Genomic DNA, 26635 nt, shown 5'->3' with positions numbered 1-26635 from the left:
AAAATTAAATATGTACCTACGTTAACTTTGTAGGCACGGAACCCTCGGTGGGTGAGTCCAACTCGCACTTGTCCTGTTTTTAACATTATATAATTTGTACAGGAGGTGGTTAACCGCAATAATTATTCCTTGTTTTAAAAATTGCAGGAATTATCCTTATAACTAACAAATATACAGGTAATAAACTTAAAAGGCAAATAAGTACATACCTTTACCTATAGAATATTGACCATAAAATAATGTAAAGATTCTTATTTACTTTACTTGTTGGTAAAATCGTTTATAAACAATCCATAGAAACATTGATCCGTTTTGAACTGTTGCCTTCAAACATATCGGAGCAGCCAAGGTGCTCAATAATATCTGAACACGAATTTTAACGACTTGATAATTAAATAGTCTATGTACAGACTCAACTACTTTTGACAGGAAGATATGGCCAAACATTAGAAGAACTCCATCTTACTGCGAATCCGGACTGACAAGTCTAGTTACTTAACTCATTATTTTTGTGAAGATTTGCAAAGGTAAAATTAATATTTAAATAATCAAACAAAATAAGTACAAACAAGTCGTCAATCCATAGTTCGTGATCCGCAAAGCAGGATTCGTCGAGTGGACAGAAAACATATCAGCTACAGGCTTCATCACCATTAACAACTGATGTAATCCGCAACAATCTTAACCACTAAAATTAAGCTAGTGGTGCCCAAGCTGGCCCAAACTGCCCCACTGGCAGCGTTGCCTCGTTGAATTGCCAGGGAGATCTGTTGGACCGGGTACAGTCAGCATCAAAATTAGCGGATCAAACAAGGTTTCAAAATTATCTACCATTCTGTAACAGCTTAACAAAATGTGAAGGTTCTATATGTAGAACAATAAGGACGGTAAAAGATATACTGTTGAACGTAAATTTTAAAGATTTATCCATATTTGGAAAAGTTATCCGGAATATCAGATACTTTTGGCGCGTTGTTTCATCCGCTACTACTGCTGCTGACTGTACGATCCGGAGCAAGGATCGCAACCCCTAGACCTAGATTTGTATATAAACTGATAGATTTGTAAATAATTTTCATGCTTACGAGTACATGCGAGCTGAATATACTTGTACAATTTAGCTATAAGATCTTGTTTGTACCATATTCTACACCAATAAAGACATTTTGATTTGTATTGATTGATACTACGCTTATAGTGTTACGTCGTTGCCTGTAGCATAGTTTTCCCGGTATGTAGCAAATGCTCTTAGCAGAGATGTACATACTAACAATCTGTCGTGACTAGCGCTGAAAAAGTTATACAGGTTGTCGCTAAAATAAGTTTTTTTTTTAAATAAACGTTTCTTTATGAGTATCAAAGCTAAAGGGGAATATTTTGAAGATAATATGTCACCACACCAGCTGGTAAAGGTTCTCTTGTCTTAACTACTCAATTATGGGATGAGAAAGTTGCATTTTATCCACATGTGTGGCAAAGTAATCTGATGCAAATTTTAAGTTGTTTCCTTACTTTACCTGGCTTTTAAATGATGATTTGTAATGATAAATATTTAACCAAATGAACGCATTTGGTTTGATTTTGTTTGATATTTTAAATTTAGTATTTTCTCGCGTTGGTGTGGTGAACAATTTTGTATTTTACTTGTAAAATTTGTTTTACCCTCATGCCTTCAATCAAACCCTCACAACGCTCAAGATTCCCCTTTTCGAACCTTTGCAATATTTTGCTTACTCGGGTATCAATATTGGTAAGAGCGGTTAAACAACAACTTTGCCCCCTTGTAAAACAAATATTGTTTTAGTTAATTCTTACTGACATTTTATAAAAGACATGTATGAAAGAAAAATGTTCCTTAAAACTCTGCTAACGTATTTGTGGGCCAAATTATCATCGTTAAGTGCATTAACTAGATTAACCATTTTGAGAATAAGAATAAATAAGTATACGTCTATATTTTTATTTTTTGAGAACATACAAATAAAGAATGCGCGCATATTAAGTACTGTATCTGAACCGGTGATTTTTCAAATAAATTCCGCATCAACCTATAACCTTTGCTTTAATAGCATGCATAGGTCACCAGGCACGACCCAGATAAATCCAATACACGGCTACAGAGGATCTAGGTTCGCGAGCCCTGGACGCCCTTTGACATTTCGTGTAGGCGGAAGCGCATGCGTCCTGGTTCCCTCCCTCCAGGCGTGGGTAGATGACGTAAAGCCTCGCTAGGTTTTGCGCCCCTGCCTGAGGTTATTTTTAGACTGATTTTAGCTGGGAACTTAATTTTAAGTTTCGAAGATTGACACGGGACGTTGGACTGGGGCTTCGTAGCCTTTTGGAGGTTGAATGTAGTTAAGTTTTGGGGTTATTTTTAGTTGTTTACATACGTTGGTTAAAAAATAACTTAAAGGGTTTAATGAGGGACCGAAGTATTTACAGATGGCATCAGTATAGGTTTTACCTGTCAATCCTACGAATAGTGTCAAATTCTTATTATTATTTTGTTATGGCCTGGGTGCTAGCCATAGAGTAGTTATAATAGTAAAGTAGTGCTAGCTCAGTACCTAAGCCAGAACACACAGGACAAAATTAGAGACAGGTAAAACCTTTGACAGACGCCAATCCTATTTTTGGGGTATTTTTTTTTCGATTTCCTATCAAGAGAATTTGAAATGCTACTTCGTTCGGCACTTCGGCAAAGAGAAATCAACGGGCCGATTCGAAGAATGATTAAGACACGTTTAAGATCTTGGTAAGATCTTTAGAAGATCGATAACTAAACGACATGTCAAAATTGACGTTTATTTCGATTCCGCTGTGATCCCAATAAGATTTATCTACGATATTTCTATCAAAGTGACATTGGTTGCCCGAATCGAGCTGCTTCTGTCTATTATACGACATACAAACGATATCTAACTGAGAAATTATCTAAACGAGAACTTATCGTTATCGTATCTCATTCTTCAAATTGGGCCACAAATGTCAGGTGTCAAAATTGACTTATAAGCGGCTAGTATGTAGATAAATATAAATTATTACTGATATATTTAGGTATAGTTTTTAATTAGTTTTATGTTTAGATATATTTTAGTATGTATTTTCATTCATTAATAGGCATGTCAAGGTAAAATAAATAAATATCATAATTAAAAAAAAAAATCTATTACTTATATTGACGGTATTCACTATTAGAACCAGTGAATATAGATAGGAGATTATACTCGATCAGTAAAAGATAAAAAAATGAGTACCTTTTGATAATTGTTTATAGTATTTTCTATTATTATAATAATAAACGCGCTTAAAAAAAATCGAGAAGTTTAAATTCAAAGCTCTTTCACACTTTTAACACTTGTATTATAGACTATTCACTGTCATCGTTTTCCCCTGCACGGACCCTTCACTTATATTCTGAGGGCCTACCGCGAACACCGAACTTCGCAAGTTGCGAGCATCTTTCTCTTTTACTCTAATTAAGGTGTAATTAGAGTGACAGAAAAAGATGCCCGCGATTTGTGAACTTCGGTATTCGCGGTTATAGCCCTGAGTCGGATGAAATGACGCGCCCAGCAAACTTTATGAATGACACTGAGTCAGGCTCGTGTTCGCATTGGATGTGCGAGCGCAGGCCAATTTAAAGTCCGTATGAGCTAACCTTGCACCTATTTTATACAGCAAAGTTAGGGAATTGCATTATAAATGGCATATTTTTATATAAATCTGACATCAGGAATGCTCAGAATGCTACACTTTGTCATTGCAAATGCGATGCAGAAATAACTTGATCCGACTCTACTCATAATCCGAAATAATGGGTTAGGTATGTCGGCGGCAGATCATGAAATTCCTAGACATATCGTGAATTTTTTATCTTCGGAATCGACGGAGCCCTGCTCATATTTCTGAACAGTTTGCCCTTCGGACATCCGAAGCAATCTAACGAACATACCCTATCTATCTATTGGTTTCATGTGACTACCGTCAAAACATTACATAGGAACATTACGATCTGCCTAATCTTACAATCAGCCGCCGACGGGTATACTTACGAACAATACACTTTTAGTGGTTTGGTGGAACCTTCGATTCACCCGCGCTCGGGAAGCGATTGAAAGAACGCTCTTGTTTTCCGCACTACAGCCCTCAAGGATGTCCACTAACAACGAGCTATTATGTCTACCATCCATTAAGAACGATCTGCAGAAATATAGACTTCAATTGTTAAGGCATTAGGTTCAAAGTTGAGATGTATTTTATGTCGAAGTCGAAATTTTGATTGTATAGTGGAGAACAAAAATGAGGCTTACTATGACTATTAGAATGTTACATTACATTACCGAATACTACTACATATATCAGTGATATCAGTAAAAGAACATGGGTAAAATAGCCATATATTTTATTCTTGAGTCGAAAGATGGCAGTAAAGGGTGTAGCAGGATAGCCTAGGAAAAATTGCCCCCAGCGATTTTGGGGCGAAACTGTAATCAAACGATGCCTTTTGGGGAGGTTATACTCTGCACAAAGTTTCATCCCTCTGTTACCCCCTGGGGGTAAAAAAAACCCGATTAACCCCAAAACTGTTTTAATTATTTTTTCCTAAACTATGAAAGTGACGAATTTCAAATTTCGTACAAATATTAATAAGACTAAAAGCTATGTGCTAAAAAAATATTAACCCCCTAACCATTGAAATTCTTGTAAAAAAAACAAAAATAAAAAAAGAATCAACCTGTATATCAAGTTTGGCTCATGGTACCACACCATTTTTTTTTTTCAAAAATGAACCAGTTTATATTCTACATGATACAAAAGTTTCATAGACCTACTCCAGAAGGAACATTGCGAAATTAATATGTATTGGCTCTTTGGTGCGTACTATTCATTGAACTCCACTAAGCAAGGCTCTTAGTGGGAGTTATTATTTATAAACAATGGCTTGCGATCGGACCGCTGCTCGTGCCCGATTTGAAAAAGGTGGGGATAAAGAAGTATGAATCAAACTCATTTGTACATGGATCTCAAGTTTGGCTCAAGGTACACACACCATTTTTTTTTTCAAAAATGTACCAATTTATATTCTATATTATATAAAAGTTTCATGGACCTACTCCAGAAGGAACATTGCGAAATTAAAATAAACGTACTATTTCGTAGCTACTAATCATTATACTCGTATCATGCTTAATACGCAACGTCTCGGACCCGAAAACAAAATAAATTAAAAAAACCGGCCAAGAGCATGTCGGGCCACGCGCAGTGTAGGGTTCCGTAGTTACTCTTCCGTCACAATAAGCTAAACTGGAGCTTAAAGTATAGTAAATTGTTAACCAAGGGATGAAACGGTACCTTTCACGTGAGTTAACCCTTTACCAGGCCCCGAAGAACCAGCGTGTCTTAATACGTACTTTATATGCTGTTGCAACCGTATTGAACGCCTTGTAAAAAATGTATTTATGAACGTCGGAGATCTTCCTTTAAACCAGAAATAAAAATGTGGGTTAAGGTTATCCCATCGCCTGTCCAAGTAATGAACTGTCATACTAGATTTTGTCTTATTATATTCTTGATCAGGCCAAGGGATATATTCCACCCACATCTTATATCGGTTATAATAGTCAAGGTTTAACTCCAAATCTCCTACGAAACATTATATCAATCACTGAAAAAAAATCACTTACTTACGTGAGTTTTTATGACATGACAAGACAATTTACCGGGCCATGGGAAATATAGCTCCCACACAGTTAAACTCTAATAAGGCCATGGGATAATGTCAACCCACATCCTAATTCTGGTCATACACAATAATGCATGAATATTTAGCAATGTTTCCGATTACATTAGCTTTCAACACTCAAAATCTACAAAATATCAAAAAATTGTTCGACCTATGTACTTCTGTTTCATAGAAATTATGAAAAGTGTTCGAATTTATCCGTAGTTTACTGAAATTAGCGTTCAAGTGAATTTAAACGGCTGCCAAAGATATATTACGCAATTTAGAAGCGTGTTGTGAATGAAGATCATAAAATAATATTTTCAGGGATTGACAAAATATTTTGTAGGTGGTTTGGAGTTAAAACCTGACTACGGTAACCGATATAAGATGTGGGTGAAATATATCCCTTGGCCTGGTAAAGGGTTAAACAAATAGGCAAATTTGCATAATCAGTACCTAATTAAAGTATGTCTTTTTACTATGAAGGGGAAACTTTTTGCGATAACTTAAAAACAGCTAAACTGATCATGTCCGCTATAGTTTTCATTTAATGTCTTTCTTAAGCTCTACTTCCACGATTTTTTTAATTTTTTTTGGACCTATGGTTCAAAAGTTAGAGGGGGGGGGGGGACACATTTTTTTTTTCTTTCGGAGCGATTATCTCCGAATATATTCACTTAATTAAAAAATGTTTGTTGAAGACCCCTATTAGTTTTGAAATACCTTTCCAACGATACCCCACACTGTAGGATTGAAGCAAAAAACAAAAATTCACCCCCACTTTACGTGTAGGGGAGGTACCCTCAAAAAAATTAAATTTTTAGATTTTATTGTACGACTTTGTCGGCTTTATTGGTTTATATATCCATGCCAAATTTCAGCATTCTAGCACTAACGATCACGGAGCAAAGCCTCGGACAGACAGACAGACAGACAGGCAGGCGGACATGGCGAAACTATAAGGGTTCCTAGTTGACTACGGAACCCTAAAAATGTTTTTATAAATACAAATGAGTTTGATTCATACTTCTTTATCCCCACCTTTTTCAAATCGGGCACGAGCAGCGCCAGCGGTCCGATCGCAAGCCATTGTTTATTAATAATGCAAGGCTCTTAGTGGGAGTTCAATGAATAGTACGCACCAAAGAGCCAATACATATTAATTTCGCAATGTTCCTTCTGGAGTAGGTCCATGAAACTTTTGTATCATATAGAATATAAACTGGTTCATTTTTGAAAAAAAAAATGGTGTGGTACCATGAGCCAAACTTGATATACAGGTTGATTCTTTTTTTATTTTTGTTTTTTTTTACAAGAATTTCAATGGTTAGGGGGTTAATATTTTTTTAGCACATAGCTTTTAGTCTTATTAATATTTGTACGAAATTTGAAATTCGTCACTTTCATAGTTTAGGAAAAAATAATTAAAACAGTTTTGGGGTTAATCGGGTGTTTTTCACCCCCAGGGGGTAACAGAGGGATGAAACTTTGTGCAGAGTATAACCTCCCCAAAAGGCATCGTTTGATTACAGTTTCGGCCCAAAATCGCTGGGGGCAATTTTTCCTAGGCTATCCTGCTACACCCTTTAGTTGACCAAAAAATTTACTTTAACAATACGCCTCTATACTCTATTTTCTTTGCTTCCACTCAGATTTACAAGCCTATTCGATCCTAATAGGTAAAAAATTGTCCCAAGATGATTATTTCCACCACGTTACTAATTTTCATAGACTTTGTTGGCAGCGATATGGAAGGAAATTTTGGGACCTACCTATTGGAATTCGTGATTCTGAGTAGAAATAACCTAGAGTTTCAAAATCTGAAAAAAAACGTGTGTACTTTTATAAATGGCCTATAACCCGACTGCAAAGCCAAAAAGGAGGGCTATTTAGTGTTTTCGTGTCTGGTGACTTTAAATAATTAGTTTTTTCATGTTTCAGATTATACAACTGAACTCTGGGGAGTAGAGAGCAACCTGCACTCATGCAACCTACACTCAAATATGAGTTTAATAGGTGAGTACCTAATATATGCTATCATGTCACTAAATATACAGGGTATTAAATCCGAACGAGACAGGTTCACCTGTTCCCAAAAGGCCTCAAACTATAAGCACTCTTATTGACCATTCATCGAATAAAGACTCGACTCTTCTATTGTAAGAGCTTGACAATACCAAGTACCGGCCAGAGGTCATGTTTCCCGGAAAAAAAATAACAGCGCGAACTAGGATTTTCCCACGTACGGTACAGCGACATCTAGCGGGTAATTCGACAACTGAAATTAACTCCTTGCATATAACACAGACAAAGAAATTACATTGTCGTTGACAACATTGGATGACAGGGAAGTAAAATCAAAAACCTCCGAAGATACATTTTGCTAGGAACCATGAGGTTTAGTTACGAGTATTTTACAGGTAATAAAAATTGCCTCATTTTGCCGCAGTGCAGTATAAATTTACCAGCCTGCCCAGTACAAAATATAACAAGGGCACTTGGAGTGGTAATAGGCACTATTATATAAATTCACATACATTTAGAGTCAGATCAAGCTAAGTTGGCAGCAATTGTGATAGCCAAGCCTATGCAAGTGCTACGTAAACGTCATCGTCATAATTTCATAGAAATTTGACGTTTAAATTAACAACTGCACTGTCTAGGCTGTCAAAATTGCTGCCAACTTATTTTGGCCTGACTGTAGTATGTTCAATGAATCCACTTTGACTCCACGGTCTGAAAACCAGCGCCGGGCATCTCGGCCCAGCACACGCTGAGACTGGAACCCTTTGCCCAATATTTCTGCGTTATTCATATGTATAAATTATTATAATTCTTTTTCTTCTTCTTTATTATGTAATGTTTTATTTTTACTTTTTGCTTTATACCTGTAATATGTGGCAATAAAAATTCTTATTCTTATTCTTTGATATATGTAGTACAAAATATAGTATGGGTTTGTAGGTCTTAACTATCAACATATACTTGAATTTACTAGTAAGTTATAAAATTAGGACTCGGTGAATTGCTTACTAGCGACCTGTCCCGGCTTTGCACGGGTAACATAAAACCTTAACAAATTATACACCTAAATCTTCCTCAAGAATCCCTATTTATGGGTGACCACCACATGAAAATCCGTTCAGTAGTTTTGAGTTTATGCCGAAGATACAGCCAGACGCGGCGGGGGACTTTGTTTTATAATATGTAGTGATTATTGTACGTAAAATTTCATTTTATCTAGTGCCTATATCGATTATTTACTAGTTAAACATATACCGAACAGTAAAGGTCCATTTTATTTACCTGGCTATAGGCAAGAGATATAATACTCGGTGTAATTTTTTAGGTGACACAAGATATAATGTACACAGTGCCCGTGTGCATTACGAGACTATATTTTAACAGTATATTCCTGATCATATTTAAAGACTAGTGTCCTATAAACTTTTTGGGAATTCGCCTAATTAAAGTTAAAGCCACTTACAAAAAAAAAACATCTTTTTATTGTTACATAGTGTAAGACGTCTTTCTGATGGTGATGTTGCCAATATGGGACCTAGTCCAACCAAATACCCTTACAAACAACTATCCTTACAAATATCCTTTTTGATAGATGTCAAAAAGAGACAAGTAACACTTTGCAAAAAGTAGGTTTTACAAAAAAAGTTCCATTTCTTTTTGAGTTACAGTTTTACAAATAGATTTACATTTTTATATACAAATACCTACATACAAAGATTCGAAAAAAAAATTTTTTTTTTCTTAAATTTATCTAACCTCTTATAACTTTTTTTCCTTCTATTGGCCTCAGAAATGCGTGGTTATTTAAATATCTTGAGTTCCTGGTGGGCACCTTGTATGTTCGCGATTATACTGATGGCTCTAATCAACTTTTACTAGAGCAATGATTCAGAAATCATAAAAAATCCTGCACTGGTAGCATAGATCTTTCTTTGCGATTTCAGGGTGCTTAGCCAAAATGCCATACGTTAACGCTCCGTAGCGTAGCGTAGCCATCTCTCTCTATCACTGCGACAATTACAGTTGCTTTTCGTTCGCTACGGAGTGTAAACGATTGGCATGTTGGCTACGCATCTCAAAACTTCGAAAGCGTTGGTAGCCTAGCGGAAAGAGCGCGCGATTTTCAATCCGGTGGTCGTGGATTCAAACCCCGGTTCATACCAATGAGTTTTTCGCTTTTCGGTGAAGGAAAACTTCGTGAGGAAACCGAACTAATCCCATAAACCCTAGGTTCCCCTCTGAGTTGAAAGGTCAGATGACAATCGCTTTCGTAAAAATTTGTGCCTACGTCAGTACTCGGGATTAGTTGCCAAGCGGATCTCAGGCTCCCATGAGCCGTGGCAATAAGCGACTACGAATAGGAGTACAGTCGCATATATTATCACCAAAAAAATACATAATATTCTACCCCCGATCCCTTACATTTAAAGGTAAATGGCAGCATTCGGCACTATAAGAACAAAAAGCGTTGTTACAAACTCACCCTTACATTACACCCCCTGTTCACTTACCGATTCCTGACCCCTGACATCATCGATACTGACCTATTGTAAACCTTAATACAACGAGTTAAGGCCTAAAAATAGTCACGTTACCTGTGTTAATGTTACATGAAACACTTTGTCGGGGTTTTAGAGGGTGATGTTCATAACAACCACCGTGTATATGAGGTGTACAGATTGTTTCCCCTTTTTGCCCGAAAAGATTTGGGGTGCTAAATAATATACACATACGTTTCCCCTGTTTTGCCCAAAAAGGTTTGGGGTGCTAAATAATACACATAACTGTTATATGCTGAAAAATCTAAGTTAGAGATTATTCAATTTTAGAGAGAGTGTATTGCCATCGTGACTGGCTCACCTAAGACAGACGTATTGAGTGACGATTATATTGTGATAAAGCCACCGCTTTTCGTATGAGATTTAAAATAGAGAAATATAAATAAAGAGTGGTAACTCCATACATCAGTTTTCTTTCCAAAACGTTAGTTATGTCGTAGTCGACATCTAACGTCGAGTAGTAGATTTATTAGTCAATATTTAAGAAATCAAAATTAATATTATAATAGACCTCGCACCCTATAATCTTACATTCAGCCTACCAATACCTATTTTCAGCGTTGAATAAAAAGTACAAATAATAATGATACAGTTCTGCAAGTGTGGACTTTTTCTATTCGAAATATCCTCTTATTTTATAATATTAATGTTGATTTCTTAGATATTAATTCTTTTTGAGATATTGGGGAAATAAAAAATTACTACTTTATTCCCCCTTTTTAGGGTTCCGTAGCCAAATGGCATAAAACGGAACCCTTATAGTTTCGCCATGTCCGTCTGTCTGTCTGTCTGTCTGTCTGTCTGTCTGTCTGTCTGTCTGTCTGTCTGTCTGTCTGTCTGTCTGTCTGTCTGTCTGTCTGTCCGAGGCTTTGCTCCGTGGTCGTTAGTGCTAGAAAGCTGAAATTTGGCATGGATATATAAATCAATAAACCCGACAAAGTCGTACAAAAAAATCTAAAAATTTAATTTTTTTTAGGGTACCTCCCCTACACGTAAAGTGGGGGTGAATTTTTTTTTTCGCTTCAACCCTAGAGTGTGGGGTATCGTTGGAAAGGTCTTTCAAAACTAATAGGGGTTTTCAAGAAACATTTTTTGATAAAGTGAATATATTCGGAGATAATCGCTCCGAAAGAAAAAAAAAATGTGTCCCCCCCCCCTCTAACTTTTGAACCATAGGTCCAAAAAATATGAAAAAATTCGTGGAAGTAGAGCTTAAGAAAGACATTAAATGAAAACTATAGCGGACATGATCAGTTTAGCTGTTTTTGAGTTATCGCAAAAAGTTTTCCCTTCATAGTAAAAAGACTTACTTTAATTAGGTACTGATTATGCAAAGCCTATTTGTTTAACTAGGGTGAAAGGTACCGTTTCATCCCTTGGTTAACAATTTACTATACTTTAAGCTCCAGTTTAGCTTATTGTGACGGAAGAGTAACTACGGAACCCTACACTGAGCGTGGCCCGACATGCTCTTGGCCGGTTTTTGTTAATAACTTTGATATTTTTCGTGTGCTAACAAACGCTTCAAATACATTTTTCTACATATCATTACGAATCTAATGAGGTATCCCACGTATTTTTAGTTTTCAGTTCGTCGAGTAGTACTAACTAATATACCAGTAAGGTTAAGAATGATTGCAAATGGTTCTTTTTTTGGTTTATGTAAGTTAAAGTTGATTATTTTAGTTCTAGACTGATTTTAGTAAAACATTATATTGTTAAAATAATATTTTTATTTTTTTTTAATTATCTTTTTTGCCTTGTTTATGTGTAATTATATACGCAGTAAAAGAAACTGTTATTATTAAATTATAATTCTAGAAGTGGTCAAATCGCAAAATACTGTCATTATATTTAAAATAATGAAATAATTAGAGCAGTTCCGAAAGTACCGGGAAATCCCGGGAAATTCCGGTTCCATTTTTCACCAGCACCTAAAATCCCGGTTCTTTAAAACAGTACCGGTTCTGCAATCCCTAGGCAGTGTACTCAACAAGCACTTATTTTTATTGCCCATACATATACATATTATTTATCTATAATTATGTAGATAGCAATTATCTCATCGATACATTATATGTTATATGTACCACTTATGAACACACCCACATATTATGTTAAATGAATTGCAATTGTACACGTGTCGGCCTTGGAACATAAAACTAAAAGGACGTATAAGGCATGCGTCGTCATCGTCAGACCACTAAGTTTTTTTATTAATATCATATATATTATAAATCAGATAAAACGTTTACGGTTTTTATATCTACGTGCGATTATATTTATACTGGACTGGCTGAACAAGTCCAATGCTTGATAATAAAAATAAACTTCAAAAAGATTAAAATAAAATATTATCCCTTTTATTTGCGCTTTTAACTGATATGTTCGATCGATGCCTTTTTCGTCCGTGAATATGTTATCGATTAAAAAGATCGCTTCATACAACTCATGAATCTAGTATTTAGCATGTATCGGGCATGAGTGGTGTGTGTGGGGGAGGGAGGGGGGGGGGGGAGACTGAAAGAACTGGATTAGTCTTATGTGTCATCTTTATTGTAGGGACTGTTGAGAAATTGCATTCTCGTCGGTAACAAGCAAGCATGTTAAGTGCAATAATATTATATTTAATTTAAAGTAGGTTAAAGTATTCCATTAATGTTAATAGTTTTTATTGTTGCGTGGAATTCATGTACGAATATTCATCTACAAGAAAATATTACCCTATATAAATAAAACCTAAATACCGTACATACCTAATTTAAACCATTTGTTTATAGAAACCGAACCGAGTACATATTAAAAATTCTTGAAATTATGTGGTAGATGTGTAATTGTAATCGTGTAGTACCTAATCAAGTTCCTGGGTGTATATTAAACTTTAGTTCATTATTTTTTTTCTTATTAGTTTTTTTTGTGGTTTTGTTACACTAATTTAAGGCCCGGTACAGACGGACTGCAACTCGACTGCAACTTGTATGGGAACTGCATGCCGACTGCACTCCAACTGCAACGTCGACGTGCAGTTCCCATACAAGTTGCAGTCGAGTTGCAGTCCGTCTGTACCGGCCCTAAGGCTTAATGGTCAGTGACATCTGTTGCCAACATTTGAAATCTATAATCGTTTATTAGACTAAACAAGTGCCCTTGGATTGCTTATTTACCCGACTAGATTCGTTTTGATCACGGGAGTGATATAGGATATTTTTTTTGGATCCCCCACCCTCGTTTTGTTAGGATCGTCAGGTATAAACTGCAAGGAACCACCTTGAATCTGGTCGTCGTCGTAGAACTTTCAAATGGTACTTACATTATTATGTTGTACAAAATTTTCGTTAAATAAAAACAACTAAAAAGTAATAAAAAAAAGTTATAAAAAAACAAAAAACCCGACTGCACACTAAAAGAGGAAAACAAGCCCCACAAGAATATTATGGAGTTTATGGTAAGTATCGCAGGCGGGGACCAACTTGACCGCCACCAAAGAAAATACCTACCTAAAGTAACATTCTGCTAAATGGTGAACTTAACAACCAACAATCAAAATGACTATAATATTCTTGTGGGGCTTGTTTTCCTCTTTTTAGTCAGCAGGCGGGTTTGTTGTTTTTTCATAATAATTATTTTTTTATAAGTAATAAACTTGAACTATACCTTTTGCGAATGATGATCCCTATGACAGTTCATTTTTATATGCCGTAGCTGTCGCGTGAAATTATTGTAAATATTTCTTGAAAAAATAGCACATTAATTTAGTAGGAAAAATAATATTTAAGTAATAAAAATACATTAAAACAAATTAACATTTATAAATTAAATTTTGATCTATATTTTCATATAAATTCTGCATACGATTGCGTAGGCAAAGTCCACTTTTTCAGCTTTTAATCTATATTCGAAACAGAGCCATCTACCGTAAAGAAACTAAACAATCACTTGGCGCGGAACGCCTCGCAATAATAAACAACACACGTTGTTAGTTCTGCCAAGATGTTATTTAGTTCACGCAGAGAAACACAGATGGCGGGAATTGATGTAGTTCAAAACTTGAGAACCTTTGTTGTTTATTAAATTAACCTTCTATTTTTGAATTGTCGCAAACACTTATAACTTTGTAAGTCTGTAGGTGTAAATCTCCATAGACCCGCTTACTTCTCAAATTTATTTACTTTAACCCTTTGAACGTCCGGCCTATCGTGTGCGGCGCGTCATCGAGAATCGTAAACCTTGTCGGAATGCACGAAGGTTAATATTGGGCTGTATTCGCATGCGTCAGTTCGCGTCTTTAGCGGTCAATAAGGGTTAATGTAAATGGTTATTTTTTATTGTTTTCCAATACATTTGCGTAAAGTCGCTTACGCGAATCATATAATCTATGTGTCTTGAATTTTCAGAGGACACAAGCAACTTTTTCGAAACTTTCCGCAACTTGCAAAACATTATTCTCGCGCGACGGAACGGGAAATGTAAGAATATCTATCAAATTAGTTTGGGCACTTTAACCGATGCTATAGATAGCTACATAAATAAAGGATCATAACATAATGTCAAGTGCAGAAACAGTCATCAACGTACGAGACATTATGATGTAGAATAAGAGAAAGAAAGAGAAGAGCATACAGAAGAAAACAGAAGAAAGAAGAAGGGACTATCGAACGACCGGGTGCCACGCTGTGCTCTCTCGTGATTTCGGTGAGTGAACACAGCTGGTGGTATCTCAGTTGTTCCTTAGTTCGTCCACGTACTGACGAAGAGAAAAAGTTGGCAAGTGTCTTCATAGTACTTCAGTAATTTTCTTCAGAAGAGAAAGGAGAATAGTGGATATGGGGAGAAAAGTGATGGAAGAAATACTTATTCGAACAACTTATTTTACTGGCAAGGAGACTCTTTGACAACAGAAGAAAAGATTTCGCCTTTATAAATAATTTAACGACTAAAACGCCAGAAAGTAGCAGTCTAATGAACAATGTTTGACATTAGTCGCTGACATTTCTGGCATTGACATTTTATTTGACTATAAAGCCCGACCAGAAATATATGATCATTGTTAATAGGGCGCTGTTATTTTCAAGTATAGAGTGAGTCATATATTACTGGTCAGGCTTTACTTACAACATGACGTACGCATATTATTGCGTATATTTATTTTTAGCCTGTAGCGATTCTATATCAGGTTCAACTGTATGTTTATTCAGCGTATTTAAAAGCCCACCCATATTTTAAAGGTGTACTCTTGACCGCATTTCATCATCATCATATCAGCCCTTTATCGCCCACTGCTGAGCATAGAGGCCTCTCTTCCAGTACGCCACTTGTCCCGTTCCTGAGCTAATCTCACCGCATTTAAGAGGCTAAAATGTCATATTCATATTCATATATTTTATTGCTATTTTTTATTTATATATTTTTATTCATAAAGTCAGACCAAGCTTAGTTAGCAGCGATTTTGATAGCCCAGCCTGTGCAAGTGTTAAACGTCATAATTACATAGAAGTTTGACGTTTAAAATAACACTTGCACTGTCTGGGCTGTCAAAATCGCTGCCAATTTATCTTGGTCTGACTATAAAGTTCTCTGAAATCGGTCTTGTTTTAGAGATAATGATAATTTGTTATGTGACTTGGTTTAGTCATAACCTACTGACAGACATTAAAGTTTTAAAGGAAACTCGCAAAATGTATCTGTACTTAAATAAATCGAAATAAATAAACTTTACTTATTCGTTGCCATGTCTTTTTTCGCCAAGAGATAATAAGAAATAACGTGTCGTGTGCAGAAAACACAAAAAAATGACAATCAGGAATCTGTTGGGTTATATGGGCCCACGGTGTTAATATAATCTTGACAGGCTTTACTTGCCATCATAATTGCTGAAAAAATGATACTGACTGTAAGAAGATCCTTAGATGTTTTCTTTATATCGGTATATTGTCGTTTTTTTTAATAACGTTTTTGAATATTCATATTATAACAGAACGGACATATTTCATGTTTTGATATATTGTCATGTTATTCTTTATGTCATATCATATATTTTGTTTAATGATTATGTATGTATATTAATATGTAAGTATACTATGCGCATATTAGGTTATAAACCAATGACAATGCAATTGACCCAGTCCAAAAAAACTAACAATAATAAAATAAAGTTCACCACATTCTTCCACAAGTTCTAAATATTATACCGAACATTCTTCTTCACCTGTGAAAGTCAACACCGACATTGGCGAATTCACCCTGTGCAAATTGGCAGGGAGTAAAAGCCAGAAGAGAAAAAAAAAAAAACAAAGTTTATTGTCATGCAAAAACTAGCGATCAATATGTAATGAGTCTATCCAACAATTAGTCTAAGATAGGGCCAAGCGCATTAGAAATAGTCAAGTTTTATGAAGCATCAAATCAAACCTAGGTATTACATTCTCTTAAAGTAAGAGAAATTGAAATCCAAATGTTTTCCAAGATCTCTCAGCCGTTCGTTCGCACGCGCATCTCACGCTACCATCATCATTAAAAAAGGCATAACTGCATATAACATTATAAACAAATATCACGTTCTTATTAAAACACGCTCATTGAACGAGAAAGTGTTAAATATCTGTGTACCAACTTGTTTTAATTTTTTACACGGTACGTGGAAATCAATACCTATGTTGATTTTATCAACGTCATCAACATATTTTAACGAGCGACATGTTTATGTCTTCTTTCTTTACGAGCTCGGCAAAAAGTATCTTCCTAGATTTCCAGTTAGGTACTTAAGAGGGAAGTATACCACGTTCGTCCATAGAAAATGTTATTCCACTCCTTAATATTTTCCATTCTCCATGATTTTTTAGTATGTTATTGATACAATGAAAAACTAGTTTTATAAGGGTTTCCTTTTTTCAAAATTTGCAATACATAAAAAGCGAATCCTATATACCTAGAATAAATTATGCTGAAGCGATCGACATTAAAATCCAAGTGATTTGTTAAATTTAGTTAGTGGAAACCGTTTTCTCCCGAAATGGAATTTCATAGAAAAAGTTCCGTTATTTCGGTAGAGCATTATGCTGCCACCTTTTTTTTGTTTGATTTGCAATGGTGGTATTACATAATTATAGGAGCAGTGTTTTACGGAAGCGGTTCACTTATGAATATGTGCTGACACTTGCATGTGGGATAATAGGGCATTACAGGAAAATATCGCTTTTTTAAGAGTTCTGATAAAGCTAAGAAGCCAATACTTGACATGATATCGTTTGATAACTTAGCTGAAAATTCAAAGGTATATAATATATGTAGGTTTCTGCAGTCGTCTATTAACCCTTAAGGGCCACTTGCACCATCCCTCTAACGCGGGGTTAACCGGTTATACCTGGAGTTACCACAGTTGGCAGTACAATTTGACACTGGGATATTTAACCGGTTAATCCCAGGTTAGTGGGATGGTGCAAGTGGCGCTTAAGAGTTTCAACTGGGACATATGCACGGCCACCAATTAGATCCAGTATCAACGTTTCCTCCACTACTTCCATTAGCGATCGTCATCCGTCCGGCGTCGGTTCCGTTTCGATAACACACATTCCTGTGGGATTAAGTAGGTATCATCAGCCGTAAATGTGCATGGCGACTTGATCAATGAATTCATTCATAATTTCACCATGCAATTTTGCAGCTATCTGTACATGTACACGTAAAAATATCTGCTGCAGCATCTGCTGCTATCGTCGCTACCCAGCCAGGCACGCCGCACGCCTGATCAGGAAGCCTACCGCGAAAACCGAAATTGCAGGGTTCTTTCTCTTTTACTATCACTAAAACATAAGTAGAGAGAGTGAGAAAAATGCCCGCAATTGACGAACTTCGATTTTCCCGGTAGCCGGGCCACGGGGCCTTGTCAAGATGACAGTATATCGACAAACGCCAAACGAAAAGAAATAACGCCAAAGGTATCGGGATGACAGATGCTACGAAAAGTCACGTAAATACTCGTAATTTTTTAACAAGCAACCTTTGCGATAAGCTTAAGCTTAGAATAAAAATTTCAAAGTCGTAAAACCCAATCCAATATGACTCGGAACTCCGGTTAAGAAATGTAACGCTTTTACAGTAGATGTCATTAGGGTCCCCTAGACCCATGTGGTGGAAAGGTTCGCTGGCTATGGATGAGGTCTTGGTGGCTCAGTTGGCAGAGCGCTGGAATATCGATCAAGAGACCCTGAGTTCAAGTCTCACCCATTGCAGTCTTTATTCCACTTTTAAATTTATTTCCATACATTATTTACGCGTCGATTGGCGTTTTCTATCGACGATTGTCATTTAGCTAGACTCCTTGACACGCAAAACGGTTTGCAAAAGAACATACCGCACTCAATCGCGGAAACGAACAATAACCGTTTTCCTCCGAATATTAAGTTCTCAACAAGGTAAAATCGTTTAATTATGTACATCCCGTCCCTAATTCACAAATAAAATTACCAAGCACTTTCCAAACCGATAACATCGCGAATATTATCAACACGACCTGTTCATATATTCGTACAAGCGCGTATAATTCATAACCAATATAATCCAGAACTTGAGATTCGTAACTACTACGCTTAGCCAGAGATCACGCTAAAACTGGTTAAACCTGAGACAGAAGAGCCCTGATGAGACTTGAGGCTTTCACCTGAGAAATGGATTGCACCACGCCATGCTAAGGCCATATTTGGTTTGGCATCAATCATTATGTTGGTATCTCGAAAGATGCAAAAATCACCGGCTCTTTGGGCACTTTGACGCAGATAAAAGTAAGCGGCAGGGATACCTACAAGTATGACGCCAGATAGGTAAAAGTGATCTTTTTGTGATTCTATAATGACGATTTTGTGTGATTTTATAATGTTTTTTTTAAACGCGCGGAACAAAAGAATTATAAGGTAGATCGGTACCTAGATATCCGAGTGCTCGTCGCATTCCCAGTACCTACATGTCATCTCTAAACTTATGTAATTAGCAATAGAGGTAACAGCAGGGTGACAAAAAACAGGTCACTCATGTAAGTAACTGTAACCCGCGGCAACTTGCATCTGAAATTTTCATACAAATGAGTGATGAAATTTTGTCAGACAAAAGTTGAAGACAGGAACTCAAAATTTCGTCGGTTGGGAAAATTGCATGTAAATCGGCACGGGTTCACATGAATGATCTGAAAATTTTATTTTTTTTTCGGGTAAAATAGACCTATTTATAGGATATGCGTTATTCATTTCAGAAAATTGTAAAATGAGGTAGATAAATAAAAATGATCCTGTATATTACTCGTAATAATCAAAGTTATAAAATACCTCTGTACCATCACCATCCATCAAAACCTAGATATTGTAGGTTTCTAGAAACCAGGGGCGCGTGTGACCTATAAAATTTCGCGAAATTCCCGATCTATCGAAGGTCCCACGCTGTGAACTACTGACCTAGATATTGGAACTGGATCATAGACGAACCTAGCTTCAGTGACGCATAAAAATACAAAGTTATAGGGAACTATGATATGTTCTGAGCCTCTGTAGATACCTTATTCTTCACTGCACCTTATAAAATAAAGTCCTCCGCCGCGTCTGTGTGTATGTATGTTCGCGATAAACGTAAAAACTACTGAACGGATTTCCATTAGGTTTTCACCAATCAAAAGAATGATGCTTCGAAATAATTGCAATTATATAAACATGTACGATTGTATGAGTATATATTTGTATGAATATTCTGAAATAAATTGTCTCAAAATAAGTACCTATCATTCGCTTCGAAGCAATTTACCGTTCTACCTGTTTTTGCAGTATTTATTACGCTGGTAACTTCCCTGCGTTTCGTATAATTATGCAGACTCATCGCATTGTCGTGACATAACAGGTAAATCCGTGTTGACGTCAAAATTTCGATGAAGGCAATTTAGTTTAAGGTGGTTCGCTTTCCATACAAAAAAAAATTTTGGTGTTACATTGATAAAAAAATATAACGTTCTTTTGCGTGATCTGTACGAAACAAAGTTTTTCTATCAATTTAGCGCAAACGTATATTCGAAAGTAGATAGATGCGCACATATTTATGTAGTAATAATGTGTAATGATTTCATAAAACGCAATTGTTTTTTGTATGGAAAGCGAACCACCTTAATAACTATTTATACTTCCCGCGCCGAATAACTGACATTCAAATCTCGATAAAACGTTATTTACAGTACATATGGGGCTACTTTATAGCACTAGTGCGAGAAGTAGCATATTACGTTACTGTGTCGAACATTTAAAGGGCCATATGTACTGTAAAACGTTGTACGATACATGTACGAATAGGTAATTCGCAACTCGTGTCGATTTAAAACACTCCCTTCGGTCGTGTTTTAATTTATCGCCACTCGTTTCGAATTTCCTATTTTTCGCACTTGTATCGTAATGTACTATTTAACATGTGGCAATGTGGTTGTTTAAATTTTAGTTTTTTTATTATTATTTTGTGTAGTTCCATTTCAAATACGAAATAGTAGGAAATCCCAGTTCACCCATTATTAGGGGTGAGGAGGGATTTCCTACTAAGGTGAGTTTTGAAAATTGTTGGATCGACACTTTGGGATTATGAACATTATAAATAGCTTGATATGTTATTAGAATATATAATTTACGTAGCAGTAGCCTGTAAAAACCATACCCCTCTGTCATCCCTCCTCACCCCATTCATAACCCAACTGCCCTAGTAATCCCTACTCACCCCATTTTACGGTACTATATCACCGTTTACGACTTTTACGAGCAAGTGAGATTCGACCTGAGGTTAACTCTCGGTATCATCAAGTGTTGGAAAAACAAATGAAGTGAGCCCTAAGAAGAGTAAGATTACAATTTATTTATAATATGCAATTAATTGATATATATTTCAATGCATTAACTCTGCACCAGTCAGCTCGTAAAGTCTTTACAATATTTACGCCCTGTCACGTTGACGACATGAAATAGATTCACAGTCAGACTACTTAATAAAACTGTCACATAACTTTTAACGACGCAGTTATAATTTGTGTAACAATCTGTAACTGCGCAGGCAATTGAGGATTTTAGCTTAATAGCGGGTAGTACTATTGACGAACGGACGGAGTTTCAAAAATTAAAAAAAATTCCAATGTAATATAAGTATTTGTAATACAAAGAAATTACAGCGAATAGAAATCTTACATACAAAATATTAATTTTACATACGCTCTGTTTTCTTTGTATATAATAATTATTAGCAACGAATACTAGTACAACACGTATATATATTATGTAAATCATGCCCAGTTTCATGTCATGTAATTTAATGAAAGCTTAACTTCGATTGTATGAGAGCGGCGGATTTGTGTGACGCTTACGGTAGTGTATATATATTTTTGGTCTTCTATATGTATCGATATTTTAGAACGTGACTGTACAAAATGTTACTTAGTAAATGCACAGTACAGCGTGAGAGGCCGCTTAAGCCTGCTCGACTCAACGTTTTCACTTTCAAACCCGATTGGTATAGCTTCGGGCTATATGAGTACGTAGCGGGCTAGCGGGTTTGTCATCTTGAGTGGCATTTCACTTCGTAGTTCTGATACGTATTTTTCGATATTCTGAACAAAAAATTAGTATTCACTACCCCTTATAAAATACAGTCCCCTGCCACGTGTCTGTCTGTATGTTCGCGATAAACTCGAAAACTACTAAACGAATTTTCATTATAGTGATTCTTGAGAAGGTTTAAGTGTATAATTTGTTAACCCGTGCGAAGCCTGGATGGGTCACTAGTATTAAATAAATTTAGGTTTGGGGAATTGATTCCAAATCAAACGTAGGTATAAATTAGTTATTTCTGGTGTACCAGAAATAGTAAGACGTATTCTAATGAAATCGATAGTCCAAAACCCAAGAGATTTCTTTAAATAGGATTTGTTGCAATATATTTTGCTGCTTTGGCTGTCACTATTTATTTGATTTTGAGTGTATCTAGTACATGCTAACTCGTCATAAAATAGCTGAGAGTCCTAGTATCTAAGTACGTTTCTTATTCTACATATATGTTGGCGGCCGATCGTAAGATCAGGCAGATCGTAATGTTTTGACGGTATTTACATAAGTTACATTAAACACATAGACAGGATAGGTTCGTTAGATTGTTCCAGTCCGAAGGGTCCAGAAATAGGAGCCCCGCGTTCTACTCAGGGGACGAGATAAAGATTTTAACGTTATGATGCTTAGGAATTTCACGATCTGCCTGATCTTACGATCAGCCGCCGACATATATATCCTCTTAATACTCTCTTTTTGAGTTACCTATACAAAAAAACAGCGTTATACATACATATAGGAACATATTTTCATCAAATCGTCAGGTGACAAGCAAAACTCACTAATTACTAAAAAAATATTAAACAAATATCATCCTTATTTTAGTAGTGATATGGTTCATTATGGACTTGTGGTGGTAATTAGGGAGTTTTGCTTGTCACCTGACGAAATGTTGGTAGAGCTCCATTAAGAATATTTTTTTTTAATTTAACCCCTTTTTCTAACTACTTCTTTGCGGATGAAGTTAAGGGCGGAGTCTATTAAGATTTATTTAAGCACGTAACAGATTTTAATTAAGAGGAAACTTTTTTTTTATATTCTTCTTTTGTAAGAACTAGGTTAGGTACTTTAAAAAGCGCAATAAATGGGCAAATAAATGCGCCGTAAAAAGACACCTAGCATACAAAATTGGCAACAATAAACGCATAAATCAAAACGGTCAACACGGATTATTTCTTTCTCAATCCGTTCCAAAATTTCGTTAGGATTGGTTAAATTTTGGAGGAGGAAAATGTCGAGAACGAAACCTCGATTACTGTGATATTTACGCACTGATTTTAAGAGCCGTCTGCGTGACGGAGATATTAACCGAAAATTCTCAAATTTGAGAAGGGGCCCAGCCGGTATTTCCTCTTAACGATAAGACCGCCTGTTGCTACCTTTATTAATATTGTAAATCTTGTTTGAATTTATTTTGTATGTGGTGCAATTAAGAATATTTACTTACTCACTTAACGATTAAAATGACTCGTATTTAGGTACAATAGTTCATTGACACGGAACAAGTAAATGCACCTTTGTTATCAAAGCACGTATGTGTATACTGCCGTCATATCGTTAAATAATGTTTAACACATCGCAGTACTCATACAAAACGTTTGGACGGCATTGGTAATTCACACACGTAGGTTTTCGATCGACTTATTCAGGTAATGACATTTCGAAAGCTAATGCTTCGTACATATCATTAAGTCAACTAAACATATACTCGTGTAAGTTAAAATAATATATATTTTGAGTAAGTAACACTAAAAAAATGAGCCTCACCATGGGTGCTCTCTCTTTTAAGTGAAATGACTAGGTATACATTTAAGACTAAGTTTTTGGCAAAAAATGCCTTTTTTAATACAAGCATTTATCGATGACTGTACTTTTTCATCCACAGGCAAGTAATAGGTACTTATCGAGACAATTCTAACAACCTCCAACTCAATTAGGTTGCGATGTTTTGCTCACAGATTTCCTAAGGCTTCCTGTCTCCATCATTAGATCAGCTCGATGGTACCATAATATTGCATTGTCACTCGATTTACATATGCATGCTAATTTTTAGCTTTATTTGAAACCGGGAAGTAGATCAAATTTAATTTGCAAGATTTGACCCGTACGACCCCCCAATCAAGCATACATAGTTATGTAACTATCTATGTACATAGCTATATTGCAAGTTAAATAAAAGCTTGTAAAAACTGTAGTAGAATTAATATTCCGTCTATGTATAAGTTACGTGTTTTGTATATAAAAAATGATGTTCTTTGTTAGAGATTGACGTATACTTCAAAATCAGTTCTGTACATCAACTATCTTCAGAGAAAACATGCTTGCGGTCTACGGTCTACTTTTCATGTAATACAATTAATGAAAAAGATTATTCTTAATTAAATGGGACTGCAGACATTTTTTTCGGAGATTGGCCGAGATAGCTACATTGAAGGGCTGTGGCCAAAAAGTGCTAAATTTCTTACCCAGACCTGAGCCAGCCCGAGCACCATTTTTAGTGTCCACTTCTAGCCAAAAAACAACGTACGTATATTATTAGCTATCATAAATATGTCTCCGATTGGCGCCTTCAAGTCTAAATATCTTAGGTTTAGTAATGACAAGCCTTTAGTTCATACAACGTTATACTGAGATACGTCTTTCTTTAATCGAAATTTTGATAAGTTTGGCGTCGATCAGGCATCACTCGGCCAAGCAATACTATTCTTATAACTTACATACGCTAACGTTGGCCTAATACCAGTCTAAGTGTACCTTCTATTAAACCTACGCTCACTGGTCTCGAAGTCTTAGTATTCTGGTTTGTACGAGCATGCAAGGAGAATGCAAAGCAAGCTAATGCCAGCAGTATCTGGCAGGCCCTTCGGAGGTATGTAGGTAGCGGGCAAGGGCGTGAACGTTGCTGTAATCTATTGTCTCGTTAATGATATGCCGTGATCCAATTTCTTGATTAGATTCGGATTTTTAAGGTCGCTGTGTGTAAAAGGATTTTTACCATCCAGTCGATAAGAGCTATTATATGTAGGCACGGGGATCCGTCTCCATGACGCATTTGCAGAAACTATATAAAATTTCTCAGATCATAAACCATATAGGAGTGATATAATCACATTGGTAATCAAAAGGTTCATCTCTTTTGTAAAGAAAACTTACAAACGAACCTTAACCAATAAGTTTGCGATCGGCGCCATTTTCCACAGGATTAATATCGCATCAGAAAAATCTATTCGCGTTTTGCTTTCACAATGGTCCAGTTATTAAAAGTCAATAATAATACGAAACAACTTAAGAGTACATATTAGTAATCTATGGTTCTAAATATTTTGATTCACTTAGTAAGGTTCCAAATATCTGGCATGAAATAATTCGGTTAAAGAAGCTTTATTGTCAGAATTTACAGAAATTTCGCTTACAAGACAACTTCTTCTTCTAATCGGATTCACACGTCGATTCAAGAAGAAGAACATTAGAAGTTACGCAGTTGACAATGTTAAATAAAACGGTTGCATTGAGAGTAAAACTGATGATTAAAAGACAAGAATAAAACTAGCAATCGACCCTATTAATTAAAGAAGTTATTTCGCTCATTGCGTTCAAGTGCATGCACCTGCTCTAACACTGATTGCATTACACATTAACACATAATAAGCTGGACGTACGGATAGAAAACAGGCTTAAACCTAATTCATATGTTAGCACGAATTGCGGAACTTTAATCCGACAAATATACCGGAAAAACCGCCCTCTTCTGCTGCGCGCACGCAAAGAAACCGATAGGAGTGGCTACCAATTATAATACATCGCAAGTGAAATAGATATCTTTACTTTTTTTTACCCAGTTGGTACATACTAGCAGCAACTGTGTTGACATATCATCGGTGGACCGGACCTTATATTTTCGTAAGGTGGCGGGTGATCAGAATCATTTGAACTGTACATTTTTGGCTCTGAAGGATTAAATTGATCCATTGATAAATGGACAAACATATATAAAAGGAAAAGGGACACTTCTAGGTCATTTAGTCGTGTTTTTTTTTTTCAAGAGAAAACTTAAGTGGTAGGTATACATATTTTTTCGCCAAACTAAGGACCGTTTGTTGGCGAATAGTGCGCTCCAAAATAAAGCTAACAATGTTGTCTACTCATACATTATACAAACTTATTTTAGTAGGTGAGTACTGAGTTAAATGATTACTTTACAATGCTTACTTGTAGGTATCAAAACTTACTTACACAACTATTTAGTTATCATTCCTTGTGATTTGCTCCATTTTCCTCTTAAATGTTTTATAGGCATTTACCGTCCAATATTAGTTTCACGGTTGCCTTAACATCTAAAACTGTACTCTTTGTACTCTAAAAAGATATCTTCCTACTATAATCCAACAATTTTAAACGTATACGTACGTACCTTAACGACGATATCGTGGATACTGCGGATAATCTTACTCAGACTGCACTAGGCTAATCCTTTTCCAATATATGGACACCATTCACCATATTTTAAAGCAATGCTTAGTTAGGGTAGCAGTAATCAATCATTATCGCGAAGCACTTCTGGATGAGACTAGGCCAGGACCGGGCTAAGTGGTGTACACGAATGATGATGAATCAAGTATAAATTTTTATGCCTATTAGCAAGAGATAAAGAAAAAACACAAGATATATAAGAGTCATAAGTAGATGATGCAACTGATAGAAATATATTTAGGGAGTTA

The 26635-nt window shown here is 36.0% G+C and overlaps 1 long non-coding RNA gene across 1 annotated transcript in view; it reads left to right on the top strand.

The window, feature by feature from the left end:
- LOC133528062 (uncharacterized) overlaps nt 1-26635 on the top strand; it is an 82043-nt gene that overhangs the window by 24967 nt on the left and 30441 nt on the right. Inside the window, exon 2 of the long non-coding RNA XR_009800944.1 lies at nt 7670-7744. This is a non-coding gene — a long non-coding RNA (uncharacterized LOC133528062). The remainder of the gene's footprint in view (nt 1-7669; nt 7745-26635) is intronic.

Source organism: Cydia pomonella, chromosome 19 (assembly GCF_033807575.1).
Source record: "Cydia pomonella isolate Wapato2018A chromosome 19, ilCydPomo1, whole genome shotgun sequence".
Lineage (NCBI taxonomy): Eukaryota > Metazoa > Arthropoda > Insecta > Lepidoptera > Tortricidae > Cydia > Cydia pomonella.
The sequence above is the reverse complement of the archived record's forward strand: the minus strand, read 5'-3'. Positions and strand labels throughout refer to the sequence as shown.